Source organism: Choristoneura fumiferana, chromosome 4, assembly GCF_025370935.1.
Source record: "Choristoneura fumiferana chromosome 4, NRCan_CFum_1, whole genome shotgun sequence".
In the NCBI taxonomy this organism is placed as follows: Eukaryota; Metazoa; Arthropoda; class Insecta; order Lepidoptera; family Tortricidae; genus Choristoneura; species Choristoneura fumiferana.
The window spans coordinates 8375961-8395820 of record NC_133475.1 but is presented as its reverse complement, the minus strand read 5'-3'; the positions used below and the strand labels follow the sequence as shown (position 1 = coordinate 8395820).

The 19860-nt window shown below is 35.8% G+C and overlaps 1 protein-coding gene and 1 non-coding gene across 4 annotated transcripts in view; both read right to left on the bottom strand.

Annotated features, from left to right (window-relative positions):
* The window catches only part of uif (sushi, von Willebrand factor type A, EGF and pentraxin domain-containing protein uif), a 99960-nt gene extending 80637 nt beyond the window's left edge, over positions 1-19323 (bottom strand). For all 3 annotated transcript variants that reach the window (XM_074086786.1, XM_074086787.1, XM_074086788.1), the window contains exon 1: positions 19181-19323. The gene's annotated coding sequence lies outside the window, so the exon portion shown is untranslated. The remainder of the gene's footprint in view (positions 1-19180) is intronic.
* TRNAR-ACG (transfer RNA arginine (anticodon ACG)) lies at positions 13225-13297 on the bottom strand. The gene has a single exon. It is a non-coding gene; the product is annotated as a tRNA-Arg (tRNA).
* Positions 19324-19860: the final 537 nt, after the last annotated feature.

The window sequence follows — 19860 nt, the reverse complement described above, 5'->3', positions numbered from 1 at the left end:
AATAATCAAGACTGGTCTTTTATGTTCTAGAGCGAAGTACCGTAAATTTATTGCGGAAAAAAAAACGCCACCATGAGATTGTATGCTAATGTAGAAAGGTGCACAATCCTTTGGCTGAGATAGTGATTCACAAGGAAAAGTTTCTTTCGCTTTGTCTTAAAAAACGAAGTCATACTACTTAGTTTTTAAACATCGATTGAATAAAAGATACTATTGATAAAACCGAATGACTTGTTGTTTTCAAACAACGATGAGTAAAACTTTAAGTCAGGACAATAAACTTAGTATCTTTCGTCATCCGAATGGCACGCCGTGCCGATAAAAAACTGGTTTTATTTTACAACACGAGTATTCTTGGCAACGTCCGTCTTTGCGGATTTCACTTGAACACCGATATTTTTTTGAACTATTCTCACGGCAATTATCGTATTATTATGTATGGACATGCGATTGCTTAGAAAAGTTTCTACCTGAGCCGTCGAGTCATCCACAAATCTTTTGTGCATTGCTATAGTTAGTGACGATGCCCAAATACAAAGCTCCGGATGCATCCTTTGCTCAAAAATATTGTACCTACTTACGTCTTCCATGGTTGTAACAATCTAGAATCTGTAACATAAATTACTTTGCAAAACAAAGCAACGGCTGATCAATTTGGAATTCCAAAAGGACACGAGCAGTTGCAAGGCAAGGCCAACTGGTTTCGTTTTGGTTTTGTCCGTTTATTCGAATCGCGCCAAAAAAAACACAAAGACTAACTTCCTGCACCAACTACATTATTCAGTAGACTTTGGGCCCATACTGTGTTCACAGAAGAAATAAACGAGGGGGATTTACATTTAAGCTCACTGAATACGTTTTAGATAGCTATATGGAAGGTTTATCGTGACGTGGGGCTTTAGAATTAATTTTCTGTATTTTTACAGTTATAAATGTTGAAGCTCATCAACTTCAAAATAAGAATACATGTAATGAACATAACGGTCTTTAGCATGTATACTGACGACATTGTAGGTAAGTACGCACCTTTAATGCAAGAACAGACTGCGGGTGAAAATAAAAGAGCCACAGTAAAATGAGCTACACAAAAAATACAGAGTAAAAGGCTCACAGTTTCTAAAGTCCACGGCCTGAATGGGGCTAACGAGACAGACGCCCGTTGGCGCCCCGTGTTGTGTGGAGCAGGGCAGAAGATCTCTTACATTTAGCGCACTTTTGTGTTAAATTTTGACGATACTGTAAACTTGTTTGTAACTGTAAATTAGTGAAATAACAATTTTATGTGTCCGCAACGATCGCATCCTTAGACGTTTTCGGTACCGTCAGACATGCACACTAAAACATCTTGTACGCAAGAGCTTTACTTGTACCTATACTATATTGACTCATCATCATCATATCTGCCGTACGACGTCCCCCAGGATGAGCTCCAGTTGCTTCGATTGAAAGCGGCCATTACGGCCATATTACGTTATATCGATGATTTTCTGTTGGAGGGGTGCGTGTGCGTCCCTGTGAGTGATTATATTTGTAAAACGGTATGATGACAGCAGAGTCCAAAGCAGAGTTTCTATTGAAAATTTAAAAAATCTCGAATGCCTAGCTACGTGTACGTCTTAATTATGTACTCATTACGTAAAATAGGCAGCGCCTTTAGTGGAACGTCATCATCATCATCATCATCTCAGCCGTAGGATGTCCACTGTTGGACATAGGCCTCCCCCACAGACCTCCATTTGCATCGGTTGGTAGCGGCCTGCATCCACCGTGAACCCGCAGCTTTAACCAGGTCATCTGTCCATCTTGTTGGTGGACGTCGTACGCTGCGCTTGCCGATCCGCACGAGTTTGAGTGGAACGTAATAAAATGACAACCAAATTAGAACATTTTGTTATAATATCACGGATCCGCGGATCGGCAAGCGCAGCGTAGGACGTCCACAAACGAGATGGACGGATGACCTGGTTAAAGTAGAGGGTTCACGGTGGATGCAAGCCGCTACCAACCGATGCAAATGGAGGTCTGTGGGGTTCGTTTCTTGAGCGAGAAAATAGTCGATAGCCAATCGTTTCCTCGCTGGCGGTGAGACAAGTGCCTAAGTAAACAAAAGGTAAACGAGGCTTTATTCATAAGGGTGAACAGATGGAGTAAATTAATGGTATCGTATTTTTTTGAAAAAGTTTCGTATTTATCTTGCTTTCTCAACTAGCTTTCTGAATTATGAGTGGTTTTTTGGAGTCTTTTTGTATTTTTTTTTAATTTCAACTACAAATTACTTTTATCGGGTATCGCGTAAAAGTAACAAATTTGGAGTTGAAATAAAAAATACAAAAAGACTCCAAAAAACCACTCATAATTCAGTAAGCTGGGTGAGCGGTTGGTTCCGAAACAATGTGACGTCTGTCGACGCAACATAGATGTCGCTAGTGCTGCTGCTTAAGTAGCATAGTAGAAATAAGCAACCTGAGATATGTATGCATGGAAAAAAAATCGTGTCTAGATTCCTGTCCAGCAGTGGTGTAGGGGTAAAAACAAAAGGCAATCAAATTTCACATCCACCAAAGTTGAGTTGGTAAATCGGAAGCATTCATTAACGTTGGATTTAAACGCATGAATTGCAGTTTCGTAATGAGCGAAGGAGATACGGGTTGTGTAGGCTTGGCTCGTGGCTGCCCTGCAAAGTTCAAGGCTTACGATGCAGCTGGCTGAGTTGGCGTATCCTCCATTATGATTACGAGTCGAAAGGTTGGGAGGTATTAAATTTGAAATTCGAGATACGATCGTTACTGTTTTATTAAACGAGATGTTATATGTGTCTGTACCTACTTATTACTAATTCAGTTGTAATAATAACAACTAAATTAAGAAGCAAATTTTGTCAACTTATGTTTTTGTTTCATGACATTCCAGATTAGGGTTAGTAATACGAGATATAAGAACTTATTATATAATATTCATAATATAGTATAACGTTCACTGGATATAATGAACGAAAGGTATAATTTTAAAATATCTAATTTTGTAAGGTATAACGTTGTTTATATATAATATCAATTGATATAACGATCAAAGCCTATAATGTTCAAAACACCTAAGATTTTAAAATTATAATTCATTAAACTTTGATGCAAGTAAACAATTAAGCAAGCCATTATTTTTTTCCCTTCTGTTAAAAAAACCTAATACCGAAGGCTAAGGCGGGAGCGAAGCGTAGCGTAGCCTTCTGAACCTAATCTATCCAAGTCGCTTCTGCCCAGTTTCGTCGTGCTCTCTCGCTTCGCTCGCTCGCCGCCAGATAATTTAACATTTACACATAGTATTATATATCATGAGTGATATAATGTGTGTTATGTTAAAAGAAATTACGTTAATTAACGTTATATAATTTAAGCTTTATACGTTAAGAAGATATACTTTTTGCTATTATAGCTAACGTTCATATATTGTGAACGTTATTAATATGAAATTAGATATTTTGTAGTTATATCTCGCGGAATGCACCCTCCAGATGAACATAGGCTACGTTTTTATCCCGGTACTTACCGTGTAAACTTCCCGCGGGACGCAGGCGAAATTGCGTCAAATCGATGAAAATGTCTTTTAAAAATTACGTTTAATCTGTAATCGATTTTACGGAATTATATATTGTTAGTGCTATATCTAAACATACAATAGAATAAACCTAATGCAAGAATAAAAATACATAGGCCAATTATCTTCCCAGAAATAATATGTCACAAGCATAGAAATATTACACCAAGATCACAATATAAATAAGATAACATCTAACCTCTATTATCAAGAAATGTGTACGAAAAAGTTTCCGAGAAGTTTTCTATTGTCGACAACTAGGATACAATAGCGTCGATCGAATGCAGGTTGCCAGTATTGGCAATTGTTAGGATCATTTTGGGCTTGCCAACTTGCCAGTATGGGGATGTAGCCTGTAGGTATAGTTTAGGAAAACTTTTTGAACGAAAAAAAAGATTTAAGGCAACACCATGACTGTCACCGTATTTTTAATTTTTTGTCGCTTTATCGCGACGTCTGATCCGATTTTTGCTTTTTTACGAGATCATTGCACTGAATTTAAAAACGCTGTCAAAAATGAAGATAAACCAACCAACACAACACATCAAGGGTACCTACGTACCGTTACGTCGGTTTTATATGTTGTCTTTAGAACGAATACTAATGTTCACTTATGTTGTTAATATAAAACACAACTCATGTGTTTTTGCAAATGGCGTCAATGTATGTTTGTTTTTTTACAATATTTCGCCTCTATTGAGTGTCAAATAATTTTGCCAATCTAAGCTCATAGGTATTAATAAATTGATAAAGTAATACGGTGCGGTAAAGTTACGTGTCAAAGTATCCTAAGCAACTTTATAAAGATAAGGTGAGTAGAGGGAGTATTCCAGGAAATATACTTTAAAAAAGGGAACGGTCGAGCCAATCTCGCGGAGTTTTTCTTCAGCAATTTTTAAAGAAAAGCGACAAGTTGGCGAGCTCTAATAACGCGGCTTATATCTGTAAAAGGAATACGGTAAGTTTGGAAAATACAGGTAATCCATTACCTTCCCCAGGCTCAAGAGATAAGTCAACAGGATTATTGGTAAGCATGGGATTTTTAGCTCGATTCCAATCCTTTCCTACTATATACGCTCTTAAAGGATCAGTCAGTCGTGTTTAAACTTTCAGCTTTACTCGTCATTTTGGGAGTGTAGGTTCAGCCGCTCTAAAATGAGTTTAATTTGTATTCACGAGGTGTTGGAAAGTGCCGTGGCGATACCGTCAGTTTTCTTTAGCGAATGGCTATATAGTGTTAATATTTATTATTCCAGCTGTGTCCTCAAGACGATAGAGGAATATAAATGTGTTATTGCCTCAATCTGAGCTCTGAACAGGCTTAAGAAAGATTTGGCTCCAGTTGTTGACATTCACGTGGAGATTAGACGAATTACGTTGCGATCGTCTTGATTAAAATAGGCCTGTGTACATTTATTCTAATTCCAATTGTAGAACAAATACTCGGCCTTAATTCGATAATCATGGCCAACTTTTTCACTGATTATTAGAAATTAAATATGATTTAAAAACTATGTAATCTCCATAATACCTACCTGTGTTTTCTGTACTGCTTACTACCTAAGTATATGTTTGTGTTCAATAAAGAGTTATTGTACTTATTGTACTGTATTGTATTGTATGTAATATCTCAAAATAATCCAATAGTATACCGATAGACTTTTGCAACATACACCTAATCTTTTGAAGGTGGCCTACAAAATCAACCCTTTCTTTTTACAAGGCAAAAAATATTATCTTACAATAGGGAATATTACTGCATATTATCTCGTCAGAGTGCAGCTCTAGCACATACCATATGTTTATGGGTAATGTTTTTTGAGTATCTTAAACGTCCGGAAGAAGCCGTAATATCATATTATTTCAATGACATTTTTGGAAATATAGCTCTATCGCTACTATCGATGTAAATATCATTTATTTTGTTACTCATACATATGTCATGATTTCTATAGGTATTCATACTCTTTGGTCATGATTCGTCATGGCGATAAATGTCTAACTCGGGTGAAATGGGTCACCCCCTGCGCAGAGCTTTGCCTAATATGCCCTATTGTAATAGTAGATTGATAACCGATGAGGGAAAGTGACCCATTTCACCCGAGTTAGACACTTTACTTTTCATTTCGATTGTGAGGAAAGTAAAATACTACAAAAAAGAAGAGAATAATAATAAATTAAATTTACTGATATCCAACCTCCAACCTTTTCGCACTGGCCACTTGCCACATCAGACTATAAGAAAAAACGAGTTGGTCACGACACGAACAAGGAGCTTAATACAAAACTGGAGGTTGAACGCCGAACGAAGAAGTTTGACCTTTGTTACTTATTTATATATCCCATCTCTTTCTTTCACATTTCAACACACACAACAACTAAAGAAAGAGACGGAATATTATTCGTGCCATAATAAAAGTCAAATTTCTTGTTTCAAACGGATGTTCGGCGTTCAACCTCCAGTGTTATAAGCTCCTTGGTCACGACGTGTATCTAAATGGCCAGACCGTATCGTAAAAAAAAATACTTTCCACCCTAGAGATGAAAACGCAATTTTCCACCCGGCTATCTATCCATGAAAATTAAACTTTCCGAACAGGAAAGATGAAAAATAATGTATCCACGCCACACGCGAAATTGAAATAATACTCGTTTGTTTTCGAACATTGTATCACGATAGAAATCGCGTTCAACAACATCATCACGTATTCTCAAAGGACTGGTTATAGAACGTTACATACCTATACGTGAGAATATTTGTTTTTACCGCACTAGGAGCTAAGTTATTTGCTGGCTTGTGAAATAACTGGGTGCGTGTGCTATGTCATTTTCCACTTCCTCAATGCGAAATCAGTACAGCGTAAACGTTACGTGTTCAAACAAATTAGACATTATCCGATTTATCACACGCATTCTACAAGCCACTTGACCCATATTTATAATGGATTATATTGATTAGACACTCATTTCGTTATGGAAATTTAATGTTCGCTTAAACTATTATATCACTTCGCCTTGAAATTACCACGGTAACGGTAAGGCATGACAATAAAATTTGATATTTTACGTAATTTGTAATAATTCGTAAATGATCGTTAATTAAAAATTTAAATACGTTGCAGCGTTGGGGCAGAAAAAGCAAGAACAAATAGCTAAGGATAATAAATGGGTACGTAAATTAAAAGGACAACAAACAAAAGTAAACATTTAGGATCTGATCGAGTTTTAGACTAAGGGGATTATTCTCTTCATTGTTCATCAGGTATTTATTAGATCTAATTAACGATGAATGAATACAGGTACAAAGCGCTAAAGTAGGTAATTGGCGAGAGGTTACAAAAGTGCGTAACCACATAAGCGTTTTCGTAATGTTTTGTCCAAAACATGCCCAGGAATTAGTTAAAAATGAGATAAAAGCGTTCGACATTGAATTGTGGTTTACTTTTTATTCGCAACTGTCGTTTTATAATTTGAACTTGTGGTTATTTTGTTATGTGCAGTCGGAACCGGGTCAGCAGTCGATTTCACGATACACATTTCGTAACAAGCGTTCAGTCTACTACCGCTGAAGTCGTGTTTGTGTTTGAAAACAGGTAAGGTTACTCGAACATTTTCAATGTTTACAAAAAAACAAATGCCAGTACCTAGCGTTTGTTTTTAAAATTTTGTAACTCTTTAATTCTTGAGTTCTCTTTGGTTCGACATTTAAAGTTCACCATTATGTAAGCTATATACTCGAATTGGTGTGTGAATGACCTACTGCGTAAGGTGCAAGGTTTACCAGTGAGGTGTAAGGTTGCAACACCAAAATCATGAGAAATTGATCAGTAATGACCAGGTTTTTAAACGTCAGCTTTGGCAACATCCCGGTTATGTTATTGATTTTGACTAATGTTTATGTACAAGTTGTCATTGGTCTACTAAGACTCTTTATATGGACGGATAAAGAACTTGTCAAACTAGTTGACAGCTATTGTCTGATCATTTTGCAGTGGACTGTCACTTGATTTGTTCCATATTATCAGTTTAATATTGAGGTTAGTCTGCATTTCTTTTTAAGATATAGTAGAATAAAATGAAATTTTACCGCATTATTATTTTTTATGTTATTAAACTTATTATATTGCATTTTAATAATTTTAGTAGGGTGAAATTTGAATCTGTTTTGTTTTTAACGTTTTTGACTTTTATTTAGTGCTGAAATTGGAAATTCATATTTTTCTGATTTGTAATGTACAAAAATGATTAAGTACTATGTTGATAGTTATATAATTTTAATTATATGTAGGTATGTAATTTCAAACACAATAATTGACATGTTCATGAAATAAAAAAAAATGAAACGAAAGCTTATATATAACTTTCTTGCTTAAAACGTTTTAAGTTTACGCACAAAGGATTTAACACTATTGAAACATCGAGTAATCAAATTCCGAACAACCAGCTTGAATTGCAAGCCCCCGAATAACTATGCAATATTGCAACAGTGCCTTAAAATAACTACTATGATCCGTCAGTCTAAATTGTCTGTATGAAACTTAATACTATAATCCACACGGCTCTAAGCTCTATCATAATAAATATAAGGTCAATGATCATTATATTTGCAGCGAACAATAACATCTTGTAATATTGTAATCGCTTAGAAATCCGTTTGACAATGCATTGAGGGCGTCTTACATAAATTCTACGACATGAAACGTTGACAATAGGTACATCTGAGTTTATACGTAAGATTTTAAATACCCACTTAACCTGTCCTCTCCCAGAGGCACAAATTTGTGCCCAAATTCCTTTGATCCTGTTATCCTGGGAGATGACAGATTAAAGCACAGAATAAGTAATAGTGCTTAAAGTCGCGACTAGCTCAAAAATTCACAATAATGGGTCCCGACTGTTGAAGTTTAATCATTTAATCATACAATCGTTGCTTTCATGGGGACATAGGATCTTAAAGTAAAATAAAATATAATTAAGTTTATGTTAATTTTTAGACTAAATAAAAGACTTGTTTTTACCTTTTTTGTTTTGATTTAAAGTTTTTTAAAACCAGTTGGGTTTTCAATAATTTTTTTATAACTATAACACCTAGATATATACTTATATATAATCAGAATGGGCTCGTTATTAGCTTGTATTCGATACCCTATTGTTCAAATGAAACCCAATATTTTGCTTCCTTGGAAAGATTTTACGTATTGATTATTAATTAGCAATCAAATAAAATAGGTACGTCCGTTACGGTAGTACCTACCAATGACGGTATTTGAATTTTGAACCCATTGAATAAAAGAAGCCGACTAGTCACATTTTTATAATAATTAGTTGCGAGTATTGCAAAATCAATAAGAACAGGTATGCTATTCAAAGTACAACTGGTCCACTAAGTGACATTGCAGCATAATAGAGGCCGCCTGCATTACTACCCAGATTGTATATAAGATTAATAAATAAATAAATAAATATCATGGGACACTTGACACCAATTGACCTAGTCCAAAAGTAAGAAAAGCTGTACTATGGATACTAGGCAACGGGTAAACGTCCAAGACCTGAGAATAAACATTCGTATTATTCATAAAAATATCTGCACCGGCCGGGAATCAGGCTTCGTAGTCAGGTTCTCTATCCACTTGGCCATCCGGTCGTCAAGAATCAAGAATAACAAACACATATGAAACATATTTAAAATCATTTAGTATCGAATCACAATGCAACCATAAATTAGCTTTTAATTTAAGTTTGACAGTCATTCTTTCTAGCACATTATTTGGGAAATTTAATGAAAACCACATTCGTTAGAATTCATGCGAAGACTTATGACCTGCTACTAAATGATTTTTGATCTGATCATTAATTGATTTAGATTTTAATCGGTTCTACATTCTAGCGCTACCTTAGTCAGTTAGTTATCAGTGTTAGTCGTTAGTTAGCTAAAGTATGTACCTACTACAGAATTTTTCTACCTCCCAATGGAAAATAACTTTCTAGTTCTGTTAACAACATAAACATTACTAACATTTCCTATGCACTCAACAACATCGAAGGTTTTTGTTTGATAACATCATTTTAAGCCAAACTTATTTGATGACTAATTACTTGCATTGTCATCCAACCCACATACATATAATATTATACTAAATTTCAAGCCGGGACATGAAACTAAATAAAAGCTTGTAATAAGCTTAATCTTTGGTCGTAGCGTGACATATTCACCCAATAGACGTGACAAGTCTGTTTTTCATGCCTCCAACTTGATATTGTAGTCGCATACAAAGCCTGCATTATTGGTCACATTCCGAGGCAAGCCAGCCTGCGCGGGCGCAAGGTCGAGTGAAGGGGGCCTACTGAAATAACTAGCGCCTAACCTTTTAACCGCGGAAACAAACATTGATCTATCAATAAATTCAATCTAAATATAGAAGAAAGTAAACGTCTTAAGTTAAACATGATTATGATCAAAATATGTTTTAATTTTATGCATAAGTATAGGAGATTCATGTCATAATTACTTATACAAAATTATGATTAGTAGGTCATCACGTATATAATGTAGCTCAGGTAATATAGGTACATTCGTAAACTGGTAAAATTTGGTAAGAAAATAATTCTTAGGACATTATGTAAAACAAATAAAAAAGAAATGCCAATCTTGTTATAGAGATAAGAAAAGCAAGAGCCTTAGAAAAGAGTAATTTTGATGGATTTCCGATATATTTAACAACACTGGATTTTTTTAAATAGATTATTAGCAGTTTCAAAGTCTAGGAAATCGTAAGCTACTCGCAACATCATCACCTAGTACATAACAGAACTAAGTAAGACATACCTAAGATAACCAAGTAGGTACCCTCGTACTAGACTAGTGCATATTTAAAATAGCAATGCAATATTAACTAATCCATTAATTCTTGTACCATGCATCTCTAATAAATGTTAATATTCACAAAATTGGCCCACCATGAAATTAGCAATTTTAAACTAAGTTTTGTAACATTTATAACTATGTGAAATGGCTTTTAAACCTTACTGCAGCCGTTGCTAATCATTGCTTAAATCCTTTTGACTTTTAAACTAGTTAGCTACACCTTCATTTGATAATTAAGGGGACCTTGCTGCATCAATATTTAGAAAGACATTCGTTTTGATTAACATCGCTAAATACGTATAGTCGAAGTCTGTGAAACTAATGGTCTGCGACCGGATCAACATGTTGCTCGACTGGTTGGGCAACCGTTAGAGATTCCTACACGTTGCCTAAATATGCATGATGGCGAGCTCATGCAAATTAGCATGTTTCTAGGCAGACCAATGGTGGACAAAGGTGATAGGTGATAACAAATGACGAGAGAGAGTCTGCGTGAAATTTAAGTAAACAAATTTTCATGGTGCGTGTGTCCTTGTGTATTCGAAGAACGACAAATGTCGAGTGCGTTCGCATTTTTTTAAAGATGATTTTAGCAATATTTTAATTTTTACCTGTAGGTTAAAAGTGAGCGGTTACAACAGTTTACCAAATTTTTTATTTATTTACCTATGCATACGTAGTAAATATAATTTGTAACGCAACTGACGACTGACTGACATTCAATTCTCAGCCTAAGCCTTGGAATTTGGCAGGCACTCTTTGAGGAGGAGCAAAAGAAAGGATTTTGCGAAATTCCCGCGGATAATTTTCTATTCTTGTTCAAGAGTGAAGCCATGGGATAAAGTTAGTAACTTAATATTCAACAAATATGTTTTCGTTTCGAAAAATTTACAATCCTTTTTGAATGCTAAAAATGACACTTCGCACCTATCTGTAGCTCCAAGATTATTTCAGTCTATTACAGTTATTTTACTTACATAGAATGTATTTGACGCTCAAGTTGTTACTTTGGAGTCTTTTTTTTTATTCTACTGGATGGCAAACGAGCAAGTGGGTCTCCTGATGGTAAGAGATTACCATCGCCCATACCCTGGGTTCCCAACCAAGAGGCCTAAGATAGGATACCTCAAGTGCCAGTAATTTCACCGGCGGTCTTTGTCAAAATTCAAAAATAAAAATATGCTTAACGGGATGATGATACACCGCGAAGACATTTTATTTGTATAAAGGTGTTACATAGTTATAGATGAATGAATCATGAATAACATTGAACAGCAGCCTTGACATTTAATTTTAAGTCTTCACGGCTGAGCGTAGTAAATTTGCGATATATTTCATGTAAGTGTTAAATTTTACATACATGCATCGTCGTTTTGAAAACGAAATCTTAGAACTTCCAATTACTGTGGCCATGGATATTTATGATATAAATATGTGAAACGAAGAGCAATAAAAAGTAAAATATTGGTGTAAAATTTTCAACAGCCATTTTGATTTTCACTCCAAAGTTTGATCGTTCCATTTGATTGTTCTAAGGAGAATAACAAGGCGCATCCGAAATTTGAGGTCGAATAAAAATTTAACGACAAATCACACACACAAACATCACGCTTGTATGCCCAAATGGGGTAGGCAGAGCACACGAAACGTTACCGCTTCGGAGCCGCTTTTAGCAATTTTAGGTTTTAAGTTGACAAAAACGGTACAATAGAGAGAGGATGCTAGCCTGTCGCCTACGGTTTACCTAAACCTATATATCCTCAGTCGCCTCTTACGACATCCACGGAATAAATGGAGAGGTGTAATTCTAACCTTGGTTAGTAAGTTAATACTTGGTTTAACAGATTCTAAATCTAAGAATGTTTATGATATGTTTGTTACCCATACTATAACGTCTGACCCGATTTATATGAATTACTTACATATTGTTGACATGAGTTGGGACAATGCCGTTGACAGTAAGAGCATATTTGATTTTACTATTTTTGTGCCGGGGTGCGTGTATTTGTTATTTAATTTAGATAGAAGTATTTGCAAGAACTATTCACTAATTGCCTTATTCATAAATAGTTACAGGCCTGTCTAAAGGGTTATACTGTTTTGTCAGTGTTTCGCAAAAAACTGATAAAGAATCAGATTTTTGTTGAGATATTGTGAGTTTTTTATTGCAGGTAATAAATGAGTTTTTAGCTATCTAGACGAACTAAGAACCTAAATATAAAACATAAAACAATAACAGCGCTACTGACTATCCAATTTAGTAAAATCGTTGCCAAAACGCCATGTTCCGTGGAAACCATGTGGACTGAAAAATGTTGCCATTCTATTTGATGTTCTTTTGCTTAAGAGTTACGGTTCAGTTTAGTAAAGTTTTCGGGTACAATAAATTTGTATAACTGTCACGTTGTCTTGAAGGAAGGCGAAGCAGGAAGCACGGATTCTCTCTGGATAATCAAATTCATTAACAACCTTTGTGCAGTAAATAGTGCGGAAGGGTAATCTTGCCGGCTGTTACATACTACCTAGAACTATGTCGTTATCAGTTTGAACTGGCGAAACTTAGCCGCCGACAGGGGAAGTTGGAAATCCGAGGGAGAGGCCCAGCAGTGGGACATAGGAAAAAAAACATGCTTTATGTTTACGACTCCGATATAAAAAAAAAACATTTTCTTCTTTGAGCAGTCATGTAAAAATATGCATTGCCAAAAAACGCAACGATTTGCTTTAACAAGATTTAAAAACAAAAAAAAAACAAAAAGCTATTTCGATCCTGCCAGGATTCGAACCTGGAATCTTCTGATCCGTAGTCAGACGCGTTATCCGTTGCGCCACAGGACCTATAAGCAAGCTGTGCAAAATAACGATCTTACTCAAAAAAACGTTACGTCACCGTGCACGTGATAACACCGAGCGAATAATAATAACTTCGCTGCGTGTATTTTATCTCGTCTGATACTTAGTCGATTATGATACTCGTATTTATGATTTGAATGCTACGAATATAATTAGTCGTAGTTTGAACGCGTTTGATTCAAAGGTTTGATTTCGTAGACGATTAAGTTTACAATTATAATAAATGTTTGATTTTACATCTTTTTTTATTTTATTTGTGTAGGTAAGTACAAAAAATTATATTGTGTCGTATAGAAATGCCGTGCTAAAGACTGGACGCGTCAAAAGCGTTCGCGCATGCTCGTGACCCGCTTCGCTGTAACGGACTAATAACCGTTGTACGCATAGCCAGGGTTGCTTCATTAATTAAGTACTAACGTTTCTTATTAGACGCAGGTTCCATTATTGTTTATCTACATGTGATGTGACACGTTACAAAAATTTTAGGTATAGATCCTGATTTGTCTTATATAGTAAAAAGCATATTGATTACTGTAAGCTGATGGAACGAAAATATTTTTCTCTTTCTTTCTTTTTTTCTTTCTTTTATTTGAGCAATTTGAACACGCGCTAGATTAGCTGTTCCCAAATTTCTTCGGCAATGGATCCCTATTAAAAAACGCCTGTTTCACCATCATTGATTATTTATTTGACGCATAAATCTGAAGCCGTCTCTGTTTGTTTTGTTCGAATAGACGGAGACTGCATCACATTTATCCGTCAATTAAAATCAATCAATGGGTGAAACAGCTCCTAAATGTTTGCCGGAACCCTAAAAAAGTCAAAAACAACTAAATTTAATACTATGTCCTCCATCCCTCCCCATCCAAAGCAGTGTCACAGTGTAAGAAAATGTAAGTTCTTTAGACTTTGGCAGCGTGAGGCCAGTCGTCGAGAAATACATCCAGTTGTTCCGCCATCTTCGTCTGGGCCTACCACGCTGTTGCCATCTGTCCTGCCTGTGGCATTTTTAGCCCACCGCAGAGATGCTTAAATTATTAATGTTATATGTGAAAGTAACTCTGTCTGTCTGTCTGTTACCTTTTCACGCTTCAACCGCTGGACCGATGTAGACGAAATTCGGTATGTAGATAGTTGGAGTCCCATGGAAGGACATCAATAGTACCTGTCGTTACCCGGAAAAATGCATAGTACCCGCGGGTGAGCTATAAGCGAATTCTACGTAGATGGAGTCGCAGGCAGGAGCCTATTTTTTAAACAGGCAACCCTATTATTTCCCAGATGTAAGGTAAAGCAAACAGCTATTTGAGAGTTAGCACTGAGGCAATATCCCATAGACGGCATCAGTAGACGGTCATTGTGTAAGATGACCCGAGACAAACTAATTACCAGAGGCGTTCCGGTAGATAATCTAGAATTACGGTTACCTACGATAGTTGTAACTTCTAAATTACTTTTATTCAGGTAACGTCATGAGTCATTGATGGGTCATTCAGATGCCAAAAGGTTTTTTTTTACTTAACCCTCACGTAGGTACCCTTTCCTATCCCGTCATCCCGTCGACACTATTGTACTCTGAATTTGATCTTTGTATGTTAACATTATTGTACTGATTTGTAGGTGTTTGTAGTGCTCAATAAATAATATCTGTATTGTATTGTATCATACCCTAAAGTGGTTAGATAGTTTAGTAACATTAGACTTCCACTTAGTAACTTCCACGAATGTCGTGAGATTACTGAGATTATTTTATATTAGAAAATCAGTTAATCAGAAGTAAGGAAGATAAGACATAACTAAAATGTCACATCAAAATTCAACACTTCCAACTGTATTTAAACTCAACGTAAAAAGCCTTGCCAGAATTATGGAAGGAAATTATGGCAACACGTGCAATTCCACTTTTTATTTTTTACAGATCTTACAATAAGGTCAAGTAACATCTAAGGTCGTTTGTGGTTTTGTTGGTCAGAAATAAAATAGTAAACACGGTACTGTAATATCTGTAATGATCTTTTAAGAGTTCTGCATTCGAATCGCGTATTTCAGAAACACCATAAGTAATGGGAAGTCAATTTTCCAGGAGTAGCAAACAACAAGCCTTAGAAGAACGTAAAAACGTATCTAAAGAACCCATTCAAGGAAAAAAAAATACTTATGGGGAAATATTTTCAATTGATTTCCCTCCTGCAAATGTGATCTTAAGTTAGTCCTGCCGCGGGTGATTTGAATATGTTGAATAAAATACTGTGTATTGACTGTGAACAGATATGACAAGAATTTACGAAAACCAGTCCGTAAATCCGTCCAAGTGCAATTGCTATATGATTTATTTCGAGGAAGCACAGTATTCAAAATGGATATTATGACTACTTAAATAAGTTCAAGATCTCAGCTGTTAACTAAACTTTAATTAACAGTCTCAGACCCCTCATAAAAGTATGGTCGTGATCGTGATAGAACATTAATGAAACCTCAAACTTCGGAGCCAAGTGTTTTCGTACTGGACACACTTAAAACTGGTGCTAAGTTGAGAAGTTAAACAAAACATAAATAAATGAAGTTATTTTTATTTTATAAACGAAATACAAACAATGAAATAAATGTACGTAGGTAATTGGTAGGTAAAAAGGTTTGAAAGTCAGATAAAAGGAAGAACATTTCAAGGAAAATAGATTAGTTGATTTGAGCAGAATTTTTGTCTTTTGCATCACAGTCCTGTATTTTTATTTTATTTGTTTAGATCTAACTTTTGCCTGCGACTCCGTCTGCGGAAAATTAGTTTACCGCTATCCCGCGGGTACAATGTAATTTCTGGGATAAAAACTATCCTACGTTCCAGGGTCTCAAATTCTCTTCATATCAAGTTTCATTTAAACGGTTAAACAGTTTAAGCGTGAAAAGTTAAGAGGCAAACGGACATACTAACTCTGTCTTTTGCATTTATTATTAGTTTGGATATAAAAGATTGATTTTTATGTATTATCATCAGAAGTTAACGACTTAAATCGACATTGTACCTACTCTGCTTGGTCAAATGAGTTTGATCTTATCTAATTCGGTTTTCTTTTTCTTCCTAGTCATCTTCAAACACAACCAATGCAACTCTTATTACTATCAGAGCTAACGAGCTTTAGTCTCTAACGACAAGTACAAAGAGTCCACTTTCGTTTTATGTAACTTACAAAATTTCTATTTCATCAAATCTCTCGGAGTCAACACCGTAACAAATGTTTCTCACAACATAAATGTTAACTAGGGTGTTTTTCATATAAATATGGACCCTTGCTAAGTTTACAAGAAATGTTGCTGCCAAGCATGAAGCGAGTAATTAACGTTCAAGCGCGATCCACTCCGCCGATCGCAGTAGTCTCGTGAGTTTCTTTGGAAATTCTAAGAAAGAAGAATAGAATTGGGTTCAACTATCTTGGAATATAGTCACAGAATAGATACTTAATAGTGCAAGTAATATAGTGCTTCATGAATTACAATAGGTACATAATTACTAGCTAAAACATTAAAAAACATTAAAGAGATACTTAATGATAAGTACGAGTACATTAAAATTGTTGATCAATAAATCCAAAACAGTCTACGTCAACTTATTTTCAACAAAAATTTAAATTATTAAGATTTACGCTCTAGTGGTCAATGCATAATCATCACCCCAGCCTGCGCAGCATACATCACACAGCTGGTCACAGGCCTCCTCTCAGAATGAGAGGGCTTGGGCCGTAGTTCCAGTGGTCAATAAAGAAAAGTAAAATAATTAAGAACCTAATTATATGCAGTGAAAACATCGTGCCTCTGACCTTATATTTCTTTAAAGACGCACTTATTGTACTTGTTGATGTAAATAGTGTAGGTACAAGTATGCCATAACAAAAAGCATTAATAAGTTTTTAAAACCAATGACAACTACGAGTAGGTATTAGAGGCAAAATTAAAATTGAGAATTAAAAATAGGGTCTAATTGCGTTTTTCTTTATTTTGCTGAGTTAACCTTAGTTATTGTTACTACTGGTACTGGAGCGTAAATGACATTATCACGTTCAATGTTCACAGGTTCAAATTACGTGCTGAAACAAAATAATGGGACCGAGTAAAGGCGTAAACTCTAATTTTACTCATGGTTAAACAACTGAACATCGCCCTGGGGATAAACTAGAGATATTTTTGCACATAAAATAATGGAAACTTTTATCTTTTATTTAAGATGATTCTGTGTTGTTTGGCTCTCATACAGGATCCGGTTTGAATCGAAGCTGATGTTCATGATGAGTCATTTTATACCTGGACTTTTATAACCATTTTAAACACTTTAAATTTATTAAAATTTATGAAGCATCATTGTCATGTATTTTATATTAGACATTATAATAATAAAGGTTCAAATATTCCAAAACTAAATCAAGATCGAGTTCATCCAAGAAAACTAAGTTAATAATACAACATTACAAAAGTACTTAGTAAAAAAGTTAGGACTTGCTAACAGGTAATTCGTCGATGAAGTCAAATATAAAATGTCAAAAACAACTAATGAACAATTAAAATATCGAAGTTCTTATACCTACTTGTAGCTATACTACATAGTCCCTATTAGGGTTTGAGTTTTCGATGAATGAGAAATTTCATCTTCGTACCAAACCATAGTAGGTATATTTCTCCTACATTTCAAGGCGCAAATGTCTTTGACATTTCCAAGTGGTGTGATAATGCAGATTTTACATAAATGGAGATAAAAGGGATGCACTCAGCCGCATCGTGAGTAGCTTGGTAATAATGCGGGGGGGATAGGGGGGGCTAGGAACCGGTCCGACCTCATCACGAGATGTTCCTGCATGGCGGCAGATTCTACAAAAACTGTACGGAAACGTTAGCTTTGACGCTCTTTTTTGTTCACGATACGATGTGATGGATGGATAATATGTTTGATTCTTGGGTAACGGCTATCGGAATAGGGATGTTTGAAGTGGCATTTGAAATTAGAATTTTGCAAGGCTTTGATTGACAGTGGTATCAAAGTGTATAAATATAGATAACGCTTACAAAAGGACCGGTCTCTAAGATTGGCGATATCAAGTCAAAGTTGCTGCTAATTTGCTCTTACGAGTGACTAAATTGTTGGAAGTGAAGTTAAATTATGTTTCGTTCAAGTGGCTCGATTTGAATCCGGTATTGCCCTTGTTTGACTTCCCGGTTCTCTGCAGTTAGGTTCAGTCTGAAGTTAATATTTTACAATTTATTTCTTCTGTTAGAGATTGCTTTGAGAGCGAGCTCGAGATTCCAAAGCTGATTGCTTTTTAAAAGTCTTACGGAAGCTTTCAATTTTATTTAAAGATATTCATGTTTTCATAAGGTTGAAGACAAAAAGGCGATAAGTATCTACTTAAGACTTCTCCGATCATAACTTTTATCAAAAAAAAGGAGAACAAACGTATAAGGAAACAAGTGCGAGACGCGTTGATGTCTTCTCCTTGATAACGTTCGATTAACTTTTATAGTCACTAGCTGCTAAACTTTAGAGTCTTTCGCCTTGAATCCTATTTTTAATAAAGATGCGACGAGTTCCCGAAGCGTTTAGCAACTTTGGGACATGAAAAAAGTGTTTTGCACCTAACAAACTTTTACCTTACGTACACGTAGAGGCAATAAAACGTATCATACATAAAAGTTGACGGAAGAAAGTAGCTTGTACGAAAGCGGTCCCGCGAGATTGGAATTTTGGTTGAACACGTATTACTGACACAGAGGCGCGCCCACCTGCCCACCTGAACCAAAAGTGTGTCAACTTACTCTTCGAACTCGGAACTTTCACATCTTATCCTTAAGAAGCCAAATGTAAATAAAGGTAGTGTTTAATCTTACCGTTTGTGATCACCGTTTTTTTTAAATCCGTAACACTAAGGGTTCGGGTTAATGTACCCAACACAGTAGCACAGAACACTTCACCGAGCCACTCTGTCACATGATCGGCGGGCCTGCGTGCGCATCGGCCGCCAGGTAAGCACTGAGGCTTTCTTCGAGACAGGCGCTGGCGCAGGTAAGACGACAGACGCACACTTAGACACGTTTGTGTGCGTTGAGTAATTCTACGGTGGCGGTAATTTAAAAATTACTTATGTATTTAATCATTGTTTATAATAGTTTTTTAATTAAGTTTTAAGTACGTGGGCGACTGAGCTTCGCTAGGAGTACTTTTTTCAAAATAAACTTCAAAGTAAAACGCAAACTAAATAAATGCAAAAATAAGAACACATACAACATAGCTGACTGGCATTCGATCCCATGACACTACTTTGCAAGTTCATTGTCAATATCACTGAACCATTGCGATTATGACGACAATATTGGAATTACCGAATGATAATTAATGAGACCGTGGTGGCCGAGTGGTTTAACCTATGGCCTCTCAAGCAGAGGATCGTAGGTTCAAATCCCGGCTCGCACCTCTGAGTTTTTCGGAATTCATGTGCGAAATTACATTTAGAAATTTACCACGAGCTTTTCGGTGAAGGAAAACATCGTGAGGAAACCTGTACAAACCT